Below are 16,394 nucleotides of genomic sequence, written 5' to 3' on the forward strand. Positions count from 1 at the left end.
CCCTTAAATATATTTCCGGGCCATTTTCTAAGAATACATCCATACATTAACAAAAATGTGACCACACTGTGCATACTTATTCTTTTAGAACATGATTTCATCACCCAACAATATAGAATGGATGTCTTCTCATTATCAACATTTAGCTACAACATCATCTATAGTAGCTGAATAGTATTTCACTCTTTGACTAGAACATACTATTTGTAACTAATCTGTTTTGTACATGTAAGCAATTTTTTATTTACCCTATTGTAAACAATGATGTGATTAACATCTTTGTGGCTAAAACCTTTGCATATATCCTTAGTTATCTCCTCAGCATAAATTCCATAGAGATAAAAATTCTGTGACAAAACAGTGGACACATTTTAAAGGATTAAATGGGGTGCCTGGCTGGCTCAGTCTGTAGAGCATGTGACTAGATCTTGGGGCCATGAGTTTGAGCCCCACGTGTGGCACAGAGTTTACTTAAAATTTAAAAAAATTTTAAAAAAATATAGGATTAAAAAAACATATTGCCAAACTACCCTCTACAAAGGGACTCACACGGTTTGATTTACTTGAGTTACTTGCTTATCAAGTGTTTTGGTCAGTTTAGCACTTCAGGAAGAGATACTATAGGTATGCTTGGATTGGTCAAATGCGATAGATGTGCTTCTATCTATAATTCTGATTGAATGTTAACTATAGACACTTTAATCAATTAGATGATTTTAGACTAGGAGCTCCCTATTTATACACTTCCAGCCATGATAAACTTACATATTTCATTTTGACTCTTTCTTTGGGGTTTGATGCCTTTTCCCCCTTCCCTGTGTTAAGTACTCTTTTTATACACTTCACACCGTTCTTAAAGAGATTCTAGACAGTTAGTCCCTGGCAACATTCTTGCAGTCCTCTGATTACATGCATCAGCTAAAAAATTTATCATCCAAGTTATGCTCCCAATTAGATGCCAGAACCAGTTTGCAGTCTGACATTTTAATGAAATGACAGAAATGACATCTGAAGTTCAGGCAAAATCAACAAGTACCTGGAAGACTAAAGAGAGGAAGTGGAATGTGTTGTCAGACCACACGTTTTCTTTTAAATCTTTTATTTGTTCCTTTTTATTCCACCTGATTCCAAAAAGGACTTCAAGCAGCTTTTCTTTTTAAACATGTTTTCTAAATTGGACATTTTCACATCATTGAGGCTGCCAACTTCTTTCCCAACATAAGGATATTCTTCTATCATAACTGCTTGCTATATTTGGGAGACTGAATGACAAGGATATTGTTCCCATCCAGAAAAGGGGAAAAAATAACTCATTATGATCATGAATGCTGCCTGGAAGACCCTCTGAAACATGCATAACTCTGGGTATGCAATACCAGTCCCATTAAAAAACACAGGAAGAACTCAGTATCTAGGATGCGTACAAGCTTCAAAGAATCACAAAAAAAGTCAGGCCCTTAGGCTATTCATTCCCCTCAAGGGACTATAAGAATTCAGATCCCCCAACATTCTAATTTGTGAGAGAACTGTGAGACCTGGAAATGCAGGAGCCTGACAGCCGGGAAAGCAAGCCCAGAGTTAGAAGGAGGAGGGTGCTACCATCTTCTCTAGACCAGTGGCAAGGAAATCCCCATGGCCTGTATAGCTTGTCCTCCCCAGTCTCTTCTTCCTTTCTCTTCCCTGGTCCTCCTCTTCCAGCACCACCCATCATTTCTCCCTGGAGTCTATCCCTGCTCTCCTGTCCCACATTTTGAAGCCTTTTTTTTTTTTTTTTTTTTGTGCCATGGCCTTTCTAAATCCTCATCTTCACACGTGATTTCCACTTCTTTTCCACTGGCCTACACCTTGCCCAGCATCCTCTTATGTCTCACAGCCCCATGCTAGCGGTTAAGAGACAAGGTCCCAGACCCTGTATGACACATTGAAGGACACTTAATGACAAGTCACCAGTATGTGGTGAGCAGAGACTTGAAAGATAACTGATTTTGCAAGATTTAGAAAAGAAAAAAAAAAGGAAAGGAAGGGGTGTTAAGGGCTATATTAATGAGGGAGAGTTGAAGGGAACGTGTCAGTGAAATTCCTTGGCATATTAAAAGTGTCATGCCGAGTTTGCTGAGGCACTAAATATATCTGCATGCCACCATTTTGGAAGAAAAAAAATCATTTTCATCGTGAAACCTGAGGTCTGCTGAGATTTCAAGCAAACCTCAAGAGAAACATGTTGTTTTTCATCGGAACCAGCGGTATATCCAAGGAGCAAGGGCCAAAAGCATCCGACTAACAGAAAATATCAACAGTTGGCCCAAACTTAAGCCTCATGGCGTGGCTCTTCACAGTGTGTGGAGCCCTTCCAAATAATTATTTTATTTGATCCTCCCCACAGTTTAGTAAGGTAGGTGTTACTATTCCCACTTCAGAGATGGGGAAGTCAGGCTCCCAAAGATCACGTGACACAGTCGAGTCACTCAGGCTGTTTGTTCAGTGATTGAGAACATGGACACGGAAGCAAGACCACTTCGGTTCAGGTCCAGGCCCCGCCCCCATTAACTAGGAGACCTTGAGCAACCTTACCTTCACCAAGCCTCAGTGTCTATGTCGTAAAACGTCGACACATGACAACACTACCCTGTCACAGGACTGTTTTGAGAACTAATCGAGTTAATACATTAGAGCGGTTACAGAATTAGAAAGTCAGTACAGCTTATACAGTAAGCACTTAAAAACCGTTCGGAAGAGTCAGTTCCCAGAGCTAAATGTTTTAAGGCCTTATTTTTAACAATTACATTGCTTCTATGATTCATAATTTTATCAGTAGAGAAATTAACTATTTCTCACAAAAGGAAAACACATGCTAAAAGGAAACCCTGAATTGGATATAATGAGTCAAAAGGGAAGAAAAGGGCAAAAGTTCAAGTGTGGTTTCTTGAAAGAACCCCATTAATTTCTGTTTCCAGAAAAATACTGTACACGATTTAAGTATTTTCAGTCATTTTCGAGCACAATGAAAGGTCAAGCTAAATGGAAGTAATATTTGTGTAGCCCATGGTGACTGTCGGGGAGTCTGTTTCCCATGGCCTGGTCCTTGATGTGGACAATGAAGCACTTCTCTGGGTGAGCAGCAAGGAGAAAGGGCTGTGCCAGTCCCCCCCAGCCCTCCCCACTCCTGCTGCACCCCCTCCACGTGAGCTTTCTGTGAAGGGAGGAGAACAAAGCTGCAGCTGGCAACTCTGGAGTGCTGTGGAAAAGAGCAATTTTCCCCATAGAAGAGGGCAGTGGGAAATCAGCAGAGGAGTATCACCAGGATGCATTTTCTCATTTGTAGTTTCCAGTGGCCGTGGCAGGGGGGTGGGTGTGGGGTGGCGGGAGGGGTGGGGATGGAGTGGCGGGGAGAGGCTGAAGTGCAGAAAATGTGGTATTGGGAGGGTAGGAAAAAACAGAGGGAACAACCAATCCTGGAGGCTGTCAGATGCAAACCACAGGCATCTGGGAGAACTATGAAGAAAGAACCAGCCCTCAGGACATCCCAAAGCAGCAAAGAAAGTGTCATGCAAAAGAGCAAAGAGAGTGTCATGGCAGAGACGTTCTGGAAGAGTAGGTATGTCAGAGGGCCACAAGAGAAGCCACAGAAGACCAGGAATGAGTGAGTAAGTGATGGCTCAGTCTTTTTCTAGTGCAGGTGAGGGACTGGGAGATGGCCACAGGGGGTTCTGAGCCATCATCTATAGACTGCACCTGTGAGGTTGGCTGAGGTTCCTTCCTAGAAACTGCACCTCCTATAGCATCATGTGAAGCATGCCTCCAGTGGCACAAGTGTGCACCGGAGGGTTCCAAAGTCAAGTGTAGTATGAAGGAACCCAGTTAAGGAACTCAGGGCGTCTCTGACCTAAGAGTTACATATGAAAAAAGGAAATCTCACTCGAAACAGAAACATATTCAGCATTAAAACAAAGTTATGGACTGTTGTTCAGCCCAGAAGTTCTGCATGCCACGAGTGTAAAAAGAACAATAACATATCACATCTGTATAGTAGTTTAAAGTTTATAATGCATTTTAATAAAAGCGATCTTCTGTCCCACATGGGTATTTTTCATGCTCCAACAAGACACATTCTTCACATTATTATAAGAGTCCCTAACAATTGACTTTATGCTACTGCAAATTTTTTTTAAATCTATAAATACTACTCATAGAGTTTTATTTATAAATATCATACATAAAAGCCAAATGGTGGGTTTTAGGTACTGAACCTATTCTAAAACATCTACTACTTTTCCAGAATGACTAATTAAATATAATTTACGTTAACTGAACTAGGTGTAAACATTGCAATACTCTGCATAGACCATTAAGCATATCTCATTAAGAAGTTTCTACATTTCCAAGCCCTTAGACGTTCTAAGGGGGTACTATAGATGAGTAATTATTTTTAAAAGAATATATTAAAAGATATCCCTCAAGGGTCTTTAAAAACAGCTCTTAATAGCATAAACAGGAAGCATGCTATAAGATTATGAAGGATGGTGGAATAAAAATAATTGTGGCCTATTTCCATAGAGAAGCATGGAAAAAAGAAAACAAGCTAAAATTACTTCCAGCTTGCTGAGTTAAAACGAACTGTTATGTTATTAGGCAAGTGTCTTATTTACTCTTTGCCCTATATACAATAATAACATGTGTTGTTGAGAGTCAAGAGTTCACATTAGCATTTTTTAATTTAGGAAAAGGGGGAAATTGTAAACCCTAAGGAACAGTTTTCCGGTTGACATAATTCAGCATGCCTGGAGGGTGATGTGTACTTTGTACCCAAATCTTTATTAAATGTTTTGTCCTTGAGATACAAAGATAACACTGCTGACCCACAGTCAGCATAGCATTTGCTCTGAGGTTCTTCCTTTCTTTCAGCTTTGATGATAAATTTGTGCTGATCTATCCTCTTTTGGTCATCTGGTTTCCTATGTGACTGACAGCATACATTTGGGAGACAGCTGCCCGGCTCTGGGAGAGAAGTTGCAGCTTGGAGAAGGGAAGTGGAGCAGAGAGCTAACCCTTGGCCTTGGCACCAGGCGCTTATCAACTGATGTATTAAAGCAAAATTCTATAAAGTAGAAACTCATACTGCCAGTATGGTGAGAACTCCGCAAACCTATTTACATTAAGAAATGCTGTGATTGGCTGAACGTTTTCTTTAGATATGTTAACTTCTGGAGTAAATGAAGCCTTCTGGAAAGTTGTATCCATTGCTTCTATACCACTGAGTTTTTACATTATGCTATGTTTTGGTTTTTCTAATCCCTTAGTCCCCATCACAGCACTCACCCTGTTGAGGTCTTTTGTAGCCTGCATTGCTAGTTGTTTTTGCTGTGTTTATTCACGTGGTTACTTGTGTCTTCACCGTCCGGCTCCTCTACTAGAATATTAGCTCCATGTACTGGAAGATGCCAATCTACTAAAGTTGGGTAGTGATTCCTTGATCAGAATTTATCTGGCCCAGAGCATATCTGACCCGATATATACTTCATCAATCTATAAATCACAGAAACAAATGCTAGAATATATTCCTTTCGGTAAATACTAACTGAACATCCCTATGTACCAGGCAATGGGCACAAGCCCTGGGAATACTCGTGAAGAGAACTTACATTCAGACAGTCAGTAGTCTATTATCGGGCTAGCTGAATATATCATGTACTGTCTTGCTAAATCTTTGAGCAGATCACAGAGAAAGAAGACGAAAAGAGAACATCAGCTCGTTAATCAGAGCGCAAGCTCACAGAGGACAAAGCCGCATCTCTCCTACTTCTTTGATTTAATCTCCCTAACTCTTTGTCGCTCTAGGTAAGCAACACATGTCCTCTTAATTGGCTGCCAGAGCCCTGTTCAGGCTCTCTTTTCAGAAAGCTTTGCGAAAGTCTTATGAACAATTTTGCTATTCCAGAAAATGTTAATGCTCAAGGTACCCCTTTAAAAGAAAAGGAAAATTCCTTTGAGTTTTTTTCCCTCAGTAACAAGGAATGCAATTAGGCCTATATTTGGCACTTTGTCAGTTCCCAGAGCCAAGAGATCTCAGGGTTAGGAGAACAAAGCTACCAAGATGCTTTTGCTATTGACTATGGCTGGCCCACGGTTCCAGGGTTAAAGCCTGAGAATGTTTTACCCCTTGACTTGAATTTCCCACGTAAGTAACTTCCAAATACCAAAGCTTAGAGGAACCAGAATGCAAAAGCCTTTCCATTACTTTATTGAAAAATTATGTATGCTGTGATTTATTGCTAATGCTGGACTTTCGAAGCATTAGACAGGACACCTGCAAACCTTTGGACAACAGCTGCCAATACCAGTTTCACATTTCATGGCTCAGCACTTAAAATATGACGAATAATAAATCATCCTTGTAACCAGTGTGAGGCACTTGGTTGGTAATGTATTGGGAGTTGGTAAAAAAAAAAGAATGAACTATAGATTATGCTGTAACTCAGCACTTCAAACGATGGAGGCTAAGTATATGGTGATTGCTATTACTTTCTCTCCGTCTTCAGTGGCATGCTTTCTCTAAGAAAGCAACTCCTTTGTAGAAGGAATATGTCCCTGTGTATTCACAATAAAAACCGTGGTGATTTCAAATGTATATGCACTTGAAAAACAAAGAATTTCAGAACCCTTTATAGCTTTACGGCGAAGGATCCAAATGGGACAATATTCTATTTAGGATCTGTCAGGGCCTAAATTTGAAAGTGATGTTTAACTGGTTTAGGAAGATAGTCATCACTTTTTCAGGCATATAAATATTTTCATCATTTCCATTCTTGAAATATTACAAATAATTGCCTAAGCCCCAGTAGAACAAATGTTCCTTATCAAATACCTGTTGGTGTGAGGAACGGCTGTGACATATTCAAATATGCTTTAAGAGGCTCCCAAGAGAAAAAAAGTTACGGTCCTTTAATAGTGTGATGACTTGTCTGTAGTACACAGACTCTGTGCACCTCTCTTCCCATCTTTCTGCTTTGGCATAAAATGTTAGGGCAAGTCGGGCTGTCAGTGAAGGGAATATCAGCAATAGGAATGCTATGTATGTAATACCTTCTTTCTAACAAGAGGTCAAGCAGTAGCTAAACGTGGACCCAGAACTGAACCCTGGAGAAGCAGCCTAAGCAAGAGGATGCCCCTTGGCACCGACACAGAAATTTCCACATCAATGGAAGTGATTTCAAGTTCAGTGGACACCTAAAGAAGAACACAAGAAGCCGCCCTGGCTCAGTTAGATGTGTTGACATTTACTGAAGAAATCTCTCTTCTGATTCCATATTTATACTTGATTCTTTTTACATAAATTCCCTAAAGAAAGTTGAGTCATTAGCAATTATTGAAACACTGATAGCAGTTTGTAGGTAGAAGCTCACAGGGATCCCTGATTTTCTGGAATGGCCCAGGGTATGCGGTACCAGACCTCCCAGGAATGCTGTCCATACTAGGTGACCCTGTCCCCTCACCCAAGGCTGACTGGTAAAAAGCGGTCAATCAACCTAAGTTGGACGAATTAGATTCTCTCTTCCGGGAACCTCAAACTTGGAAGCATGAAACACAGAGGCTGAAAGTCATCAGTGCTTGGTCACATTAACAGCAATATCTCGGAGAAGAGGAACACAGAACCTATGCTGTGATCACTGGAGCTTCCAGGCTCACAACCATTCATGTAGTTTCATGGTTCCACCCTTCCTTCAAGTCTGGGAGACAGCCCAGGATACATCCAATAAAAAAATATGAAAATAATTGGGTTTTTGTTTGTTTGTTTAAGTTAGTCAGTCCGTTTCTGCAGCTTCCACTCAAAGAACCTTGTAGGTTAAGGACATCAGCACTTTAATAAAAAGTTACATTTTGTTAAAGGAGAAGTATAAGGGACATGATCGTAATTCGTCACATTTGTAGGAAACTCTACATTTTACAACGCTCTTATGTGTGATCCCTGTAAGGGTTGGAGAAGGGTTGCTCTTATCACCCTCACAATGGCGAAAAGGCAATGCAGCTCAGAGAGGGTATTACCTGTGTGTTGCAGCCTGGCTGATGGCAAATGGCAGAACCAGGCTTAGGACCCAAGTCTTCTGACTGCTGGTAGTGCCCTTCCCATTGCAAGCCATGATGCATGTGCCATCTAGTACTTCCTATTACTTTTGCTTTGAGAAAGCCGACCTGATGGTATTCAACTTTTATTTTTAGCACACAAAACCCTTAATTAAAAGGATATGTTTGTACAGAGAATACAAACAAAATAGAAAAACAGAACTATTCTGAGTGTGTGTGTGCGTGTGTGTCTTTTCATCGCTCCTACTCCAACTCCAACACAGGCTTGAGAAAAGTTTTAATAAAGTAAAATATAGACGCTATTGCCTTAGTGTTGATATTTGCCAATAAAAAAACATTAGGGCTGAGAGGTGCCTCCTTTTGATATGGGTAGCAAGTTTACCATCCTCTACATATTTTAACTATTAGCAAGGAGTAGCACCCTTTGAGCTACATGGCAGTGGTGTTCAAGATGTTTTCAACATGTACCCCCAAACATGTGCGGTTGTTTATTTACAATTCATATACATATATTATTATATTAACATGTTATATACTTTAAAGAACATGAACAAAATAGAAAAGAAGGACAGATTTTGCTAATCATGACTACCTCAAGGCAAATACATAAAGGACAAGGTTAAGGACTAATTAACCACAGTGGACATAAATCCATAGGTCTCCCAGATAATTTAGAATTTTCATGGTCAGCTTCTTGAAAGATCTGATTCGACGGTCACGGTCATTACTTCATAATGTGGCTGACAAAGAGTTTGTGCTAAACTCTGCCATTTTCTTGTGGCTTGCAATATGAAAATTCTCTTCCAGTTATGGAAATTCTTCACAGAGTCTTTTAAAGATTCTGTTAGTTTGTGACGGTTTGTTAAAACTAAAATATAAAATTTGTAAATCCAGTTAATGCGGCACAGTATATTTCATGGAACAACCGAAGTGGAGGAAGTAGTGGGGAAGCCACTGTGAAGGGCCTGGCCTCGCCTCCCTCTCTCCAGGTGATAAACGACCCCCTGACATGTGGACCCAGGGATTATGCCAGTGCCAGTATAATCACCAGCAGTTATCACAATGTTTTATGAAAATAAAATGAATGTAAATGCAAGTTCTAATCAATTTCTTTTCCACCCAAATGAATTTCCTCAAGAGCTCCCCAGGGTGCATATCCCACTTTGGAGGCCACTTTGCCATGCAACAAGGTGACAGTTTACTTCCAGAGCATCTTAGAATTACAGGAATCTCCAGGCCTAAAACTATGGAGGACAAGGACAAACCAACCCAGGCCACAAAGAAAGTTATTTTGCATTTTAAAAGCTTTAAAAATTATGAACTATAATTCAGCCAGAAAAGCACATAAAACATTAATGTTTGATGCAATGTGCTGCATATTGTCCATGTAACTACCCGACCAGTCAAAAAACAGGACCAGGGCGCCTGGGTGGCTCAGTTGGTTAAGCAACCGCCTTCGGCTCAGGTCATGATCCTGGAGTCCCAGGATCGAGTCCCACATCAGGCTCCCTGTTTAGCAGGGAGTTTGCTTCTCCCTCTGACCCTCCCCCCTCTTGTGCTCTCTCTCTCATTCTCTCTCTCTCAAATAAATAAATAAAAAATCTTAAAAAAAAAAACAAAAAACAGGACCAGTGCCAGCACCCCTGCAAACCCTCCAGGTCCTTTCTCTTCCCCAGCACACCCTCTCCTAAGAGGTAGCCACTAAACTAATTCTTTCAGTAATAAATTCCTTGTTTCTCTTTATAGTTTGAGCCACTTATGTATGCCCCCCACCAAGCAACAGAGTGTGGTTTTTTCTGTTTTCACACTTCACATAAATAGAATAAGATTGTTATATATTCTTTTGTGTCTTCCTTTGAATATCCTGTCTGTAAGATACACCTGTGTTATTGTGTGTAGCTCTAGTTCATTCTTTTTCATTGATGTGTAGTATTCCATCTTACTATTACATCACAATTTATTCAGCCATTCTGCTACTGATAGATATTTTGGATGGTTCTTATTTTTTTTTTTTTTATTTTTTGACAGAGAGAGAGACAGTGAGAAAGGGAACACAAGCGGGGGAGTGGGAGAGGGCGAAGCGGGCTTCCCTGTGAGGAGGGAGCCCAATGCGGGGCTTAATCCCAGGACCCTGGGATCATGACCTGAGCCGAAGGCAGACACTTAATGACTGAAGACACCCAGGCGCCCCTTGGATGGTTCTTATTTAAGATGAATACAAACACTGCTACTAAGAACATGTCACACCTGTCCCTGGGTGCACATGGGTATACATTTCTCTAGAATACATACACACACGCATGTGCATCTGTGCACAAGGTGGAACTGCTGGGTCCTAGCATAGTTTAAAAAAAAGAAAAAACCTAATCATGGCCCCTGATTTCAAACTATGCCACAAAGCTACAGTAATCAAAACAGTATAGTGTTGGTACAAAAACAGACAGACAGATCAATGGGACAAAACTGAGAGCCCAGAAATAAACCTACACATGTATGGACAATTCGTTTATGACAAAGGAACCAAGAACATACAATGGAGAAAGGACAGTTTCTTCAATAAATGGTTTTGGGAAAACTGGACAGCCACATTCAAAAGAGTGAAACTAGACGACTATCTTAAACCATACACACAAGTTAATTCAAAATGGATGAAAGACTTGAACGTAATACTTAAAACCATAAAATTCCTAAAAGAAAACATAGGTGGTAAGCTCCTTGACATTGGTAGTAGCAACATCTTTGTAGACTTGACTCCAAAGGCAATGGAAACAAAGACAAAAATAAATGGGACTACATCAAAGTAAAAAGCTTCTACACAACAAAGGAGACCATTGTCAAAATGAAAAGGCAACATACCGAATGGGAGAAGATATTTACAAACTGTATATCCCAAAGGGGTTAATAGCCAAAATACATAAAGGATTCATATAATTCAACAACAAAAAACCAAACAACTCAATTAAAAAATGGGCATAGAAGTGAACATGACCAAGAAGACTGTTCTTAATGGAGTTTTGTTCTAAGCACATCAACAGTATTTATTAAAGTTCTTTGAACCAAAAAAAAAAAAAAAAATAGGCACAGGATCTGAATAGAGATTTCTCCAAAAAAGACATAACACACAGCCAACAAGTGCATGAAAAGATGCTCAATATCACTAATTATCAGGTAAATGCATTTCAAAACCACAATAAGATATCACCTAACACTTGTTAGAATACTGATTATCAAAAAGACAAAAAATAACAAGCATTGGAGAGGACGTAGAGAAAAGAAAACCCTGTGCACTGCTGGTGGGAATGTAAATTTGCAGCCACTATGGAAGACAATATGGAGGTTCCTCAAAGAACACTGCAGCGAACATAAAGGTGCATATTATCTTTTCAAATTAGTATTTTTGTATTCTTTGGATACCCAGAAATGGAATAGCTGGGTTGTATGGTAGTTCTATTTAATTTTTTCCTCAAAAAAAGTTTTTCCCTATGTTCACTGCAATGTTATTTACAATCACCAAGATACAGAAACAACTGTGTGTCTATGAATAGATGACTGGATAAAGAAGAAGTGGTCTGTTTACATAATGGAATGCTACTCAGCCATCAAAAAGAATGAAATCTTGCCATGTGCAAGACCATGGATGGACCCTGAGGGTATTATGCTAAGTAAAATGAGTCAGATGGAGAAGGATGAATATCATATGACTTCACTCCTATGTGGAATCTAAAAAAACAAAACAGAAGAATAAACAAAACAAACCAAAAACAAGCTCACAGATACAGAGAACAGACAAGTAGTTGCCAGAGGGGAAAAGGGTTGGGGGGGTGAAATGGATGGTGGGGGTCAACTATATTATGATAGATGGTAACCAGACTTGCAGTGGTCACTCTGTAGTACATACAAATGTCAAATTATAAAACTGTACACCTGAAACTTACATTTATTTTATTTTTTTGAAATTTATATTTTTTTTAAAAAGAAAACAAAATAGAGATCACTACAGATTACAAACAAAAACGAAAAAACAGGGGCGCTTGTTTGGCTCAGTTGTTAAGCGTCTGCCTTCGGCTCAGGTCATGGTCCCAGGGTCCTGGGATCGAGCCCCACATCGGGCTCCCTGCTCGGCAGGAGGCCTGCTTCTCCCTCTCTTACTCCCCCTGCTTGTGTTCCCTCTCTCGCTGTGTCTCTCTCTGTCAAATAAATAAATAAAATCTTTAAAAAAAAACAAAACTAAAAAACAAAATATACCTAAGGGAAGGTAATTCTGGTGCATCTCTTGGCAATCAATTTTAATATTAACTAGCTCTTCTGCATCCATGATGAAAGCTCATTAAATTACTAGATATATCTTTCCCTGGATTTTCACTCCTGCACATTCATTAAATTTGAACTATGATACTAAATACATTTAACTCTGTTAAAAATAGTTTGAAATTTTCCAGTGAATTTATTGAAGCCAATTCTCTCAAGCCCCCCCCACATATATATTTTGTACATATTGTAATCACAATTTTCCTTTTAATGAGGGCCAACACTGTATCTACAAAATGTTCATTCAAATTTTAAAGGAATTTTGCACCAAAAGGGTTCAAGTTAATATTCATATTGATCAAGCATGAAAAGCCAAAAATGTTAATTCTGTAGCCAAACTGAGGAATACAAATACAAATAAGAGATTAATTCCAACTTTAGAGTCTCTGATGTTTCATAACAACCATGAATGATCTCCAAATGGACTGAATAAATGGAATATACTTAAATGACAATATTGTGGCACCAGCAAAATTGGCCTGCTCATCAGTCTCCCATTGTCTTACTGATAATGAACATGGTTAACGAACATTTATTGTAGTGCCGGGTACTTTCTGCATATTAGTTCATATATGCAATGCTATTTGCATCCTCAAAACAATCCTCAAGGTAGGTACTATTATTCTTCCCAATTACAAAAGGAAATTGAGGTACAGAGAGGAAAGTAACTTGACCAAGGTCCATGGCAGTAAGTAGTCAAGTTAGGTACCAAACCCCAGCTTCCTGGTGTCTCAGTCCTACTCTACCACATTGCCTGGCAACATATTGGTTTTGTTGTTGTCACTGTTGGCATCTGATAACAAGAACAGTGCCTTAAAACCAGAGCAAAACGTGTGAACCAAGAGGAAGGGAAAAAAAAAATCTATGTACATTTGTTTTGATTTATGAAAATTTTGTGAAAATGATTGTAACCAAGCAACCCTAACTCTGGGAGAACTAATTAAGAAATGAATTAAGGTATTCAATGCATACCCAAATTAGTCATCAGAGCTCAAAGATCTGGAGTTCTGGTCTGTATCCAGCTTTGGCACTTGCATCCAAAATAAACATGACCAGATAAGAACCACAAGCTCACAATTAAAGTGGATTTATAGGGCTTATGCGTCCACATGGGAGAGGCCTCTTCCTAACTGAATTCGGACACCTATTCAGTTATTGTGGGTTTCATTTGCCATCTCCCTACTCTTTTGTAACTGCTGGCAATAGGATTACGCTGAGGGAGAAATCATTTCAATCAGTGATGTGTGCAGAGCGAGCATAAAAAGATAAAGGAAAAGCCTTTGAACTGTAATTAGAAAATTCCTTAAGTGTGCTCATGTGACATGTTTGAGACTATGACCAACTGGCAAGGCAAGTTACGGAATGGATGTCCAATGTCACCGTCCTGGGATAAGCAGCCAGTAAAAGTAGTGTTCGGACATGCGATTAGAGTAATCTTTTGCAGGCCAAAACATTCCTGCTTCCCACCTCTAATATGATTAGTGACAGACAGCTGGAGGCATCTCACTCTCCTGAAAAAAATATGATCAGAATTGTTTTCAATTGGTATATCTTTCCATCAAGCTGTTTGTTGCCTTCCAGCAGAATAATCAGAGTTTCTGATGATTTGGTACGTTCCAAGAAAACAGTAATTGATTGTGCCCTTGCTTGTCTGATGGAGAGGAGGCTGCCAGAATTTACATAGTAACTCTTTGGTTGCCTAACCCAAAGAAAAACTAAGCAGTGGGCACGTGTGTGTGTGTGTGTGTGTGTGTGTGTGTGTGTGTGTGTGTGTGTGTGAGAGAGAGAGAGAGAGAGAGAGAGAGAAAGAGAAGGAATCCGGCCAGTACTTTCCGTTGCGTGTGTGTGTGTGTGTGTGTGTGTGTGTGTGTGTGTGTGTGTCAGAGAGAAAGAAAGAGAAGGAATCCGGCCAGTTCTTTCCATTGCACGTGTGTGTGTGTGTGTGTGTGTGTGTGTGTGACAGAGAGAGAAAGAGAGAAAGAGAAGGAATCCAGCCAGTAGTTTCCATACTAATTCTCTTTGAACAGCTATAAACAAAGTGTTTTCAATGGTGATTCAGATTTCAGATATGAGGAAGTAAAATCATTCTATTCCTCTCATGGAAAACTACCAACTCCCACCAATGTTAATGGCTCTTTTCAAAAAAGTTACAGTTACTTACTACTAAAGTTTCAGGGTTACAGAAAGATCAAGTTGAGATTTAACATTCATGGAAATATTCAGGTGCAATGAGGCCTCATTCATTTGGACTACCTCAGCTTAGAATTTACAATCATTTGACAGTGTCCAGACCAGTGATGATCTTTTCACAATGAAGATATGGTTTGCTAAGTAAATGAATTTAAACAAGCAAGACTACTGGGGGAAAAAATAAAAATATTTCAGGTAAAGTATGATGAATCAAAAGTAACAACATGCTTTCTGTACAGCAAACACTTTTGATGAACCCATTCAAATACTAATAACTGATAACAATAATTACCATTTAATTGAATGTCCATCTTGTACAGTTCATATTGCATACATGAGCTAGACATATCCCAACAACTCTGAGAGATGGTTAGAATTATCCCCATCTCAGAGAGGAGGAAACTGAGGCTCAGAGAAGCAGGTGACATGCAAATACCACATAATTACTAGGCAGATGAAGTAGGAAGAAAGCCAGGTTGTCTGGCTCAAAAGCCTATGCTCTTCCACTCGCACTCAACACTGAGTGAGCACTAAAGACTGCAAGTCAGACTTCTAGAGTCACTGGAGCGAGTTCTTGAACAAGAACAACAGCAGCAAAAATAGAATCACTGGAAGGAGGGATAGCCAGGCAGTCTGGCTCCAGAAATCATTCTTCTTTTCTGTAGAAAGAATGATTCCTTTCTACATCACAAGGGCATCTATAAAATACCTATTGGTATATTGAAGTATTTTGCATGCATGAAACTACTCTGAACAAATGCACAGAAATGCTGATGGAGGTGGAGAAGGGGGATGCGGGTGAGGCAGGAGTGCCTCAGGTCCGCAGCCTCTTCCCTGCACCCCATCACGAGTGACTTCAGTCTATACCCCTATAAACAAGAATGGGGGTTGAGACCCTGAGAAGCTGACAAAGGCTGTGATGAGGCCTCTGGGAGTCAGCTGCAAGTGCAGGGACAGCTGGCCATGGGCAATGGGAGAGAACATGGAGAAGGGAAGGAACATCTCTACTTACCCAAGAATCCACAGAGATATTCCTGAAAGCAGCCTGGATTCCGGTATGCTCTAGGAAAAAAGTAAATTTGGGAGGTCAGATCGCACATTTAGCAGCCACACCACCCTGTTCCATCACATCCCAAGCACAGGATCTGGAGTCAGGCAGACATGGAATTGGTCTTAACTATGACTTACTAGCTATTAGGCAGATTAACCTCTCTGTGCCTCAGTTTACTCAACTGTGAGATGGGGTATAATAACATTACTCTCCTCATAGAGCTGTTGAGAAGACTGGATAATATATAATTTGTGCCATGAATTCAAAAAACAATAGTGCTGTTTTACTAAGTACAATAGCTAACATTTACTGCTTAGAAAGTGCCTAGCTTTGCTCTAGGGCTTCAAATAGGCTAACTCTTCAATACCTTGAGGAAGGCACTATTGCCATTGGCATTTTGCAGCTGTAGAAAATGAGGCACTGAAGGTCAAATCATGTCTCATAAAAGTATACCGGGTAAGCGGTGGAGTGGGGACGTGGGACCATCTGGCCTCCGAAGCGGGGTGCTACACAGTGATATCCTGCCTAATTTATTACAAATAAATGTTAGCTACTGTTATTATTGCTGTTATTAATAGTCTCCTCTCCAAGAAATAGTTCTAGAATATTCCCAAAACCCCAGGGAGCTCACCATGTAGCTAGTCACCACTCAGGCACAGAGATAGATGCCAGGGTCCTAAGTTACTCACTAAGTCAACAATCTCTTCAAGTGTCCCTGAGATGCTCTGTTACGCACTATGTGGGGCCGCAGGGGCTCTGGTCACTG

At 40.0% G+C, this 16,394-nt stretch overlaps 1 protein-coding gene across 4 annotated transcripts in view; it reads right to left on the reverse strand.

Annotated features, from left to right (window-relative positions):
- Positions 1-16,394, reverse strand: part of SPATS2L (spermatogenesis associated serine rich 2 like) — a 160,305-nt gene that overhangs the window by 122,958 nt on the left and 20,953 nt on the right. For all 4 annotated transcript variants that reach the window (XM_028124586.2, XM_028124616.2, XM_028124625.2 and 1 more), the window contains exon 2: positions 15,590-15,639. The gene's annotated coding sequence lies outside the window, so the exon portion shown is untranslated. The remainder of the gene's footprint in view (positions 1-15,589; positions 15,640-16,394) is intronic.

The sequence above is a fragment of the Eumetopias jubatus genome, unplaced genomic scaffold, assembly GCF_037043125.1.
Source record: "Eumetopias jubatus isolate StellerSeaLion01/CBP00866 unplaced genomic scaffold, mEumJub1_p1.0 scaffold_3, whole genome shotgun sequence".
Lineage (NCBI taxonomy): Eukaryota > Metazoa > Chordata > Mammalia > Carnivora > Otariidae > Eumetopias > Eumetopias jubatus.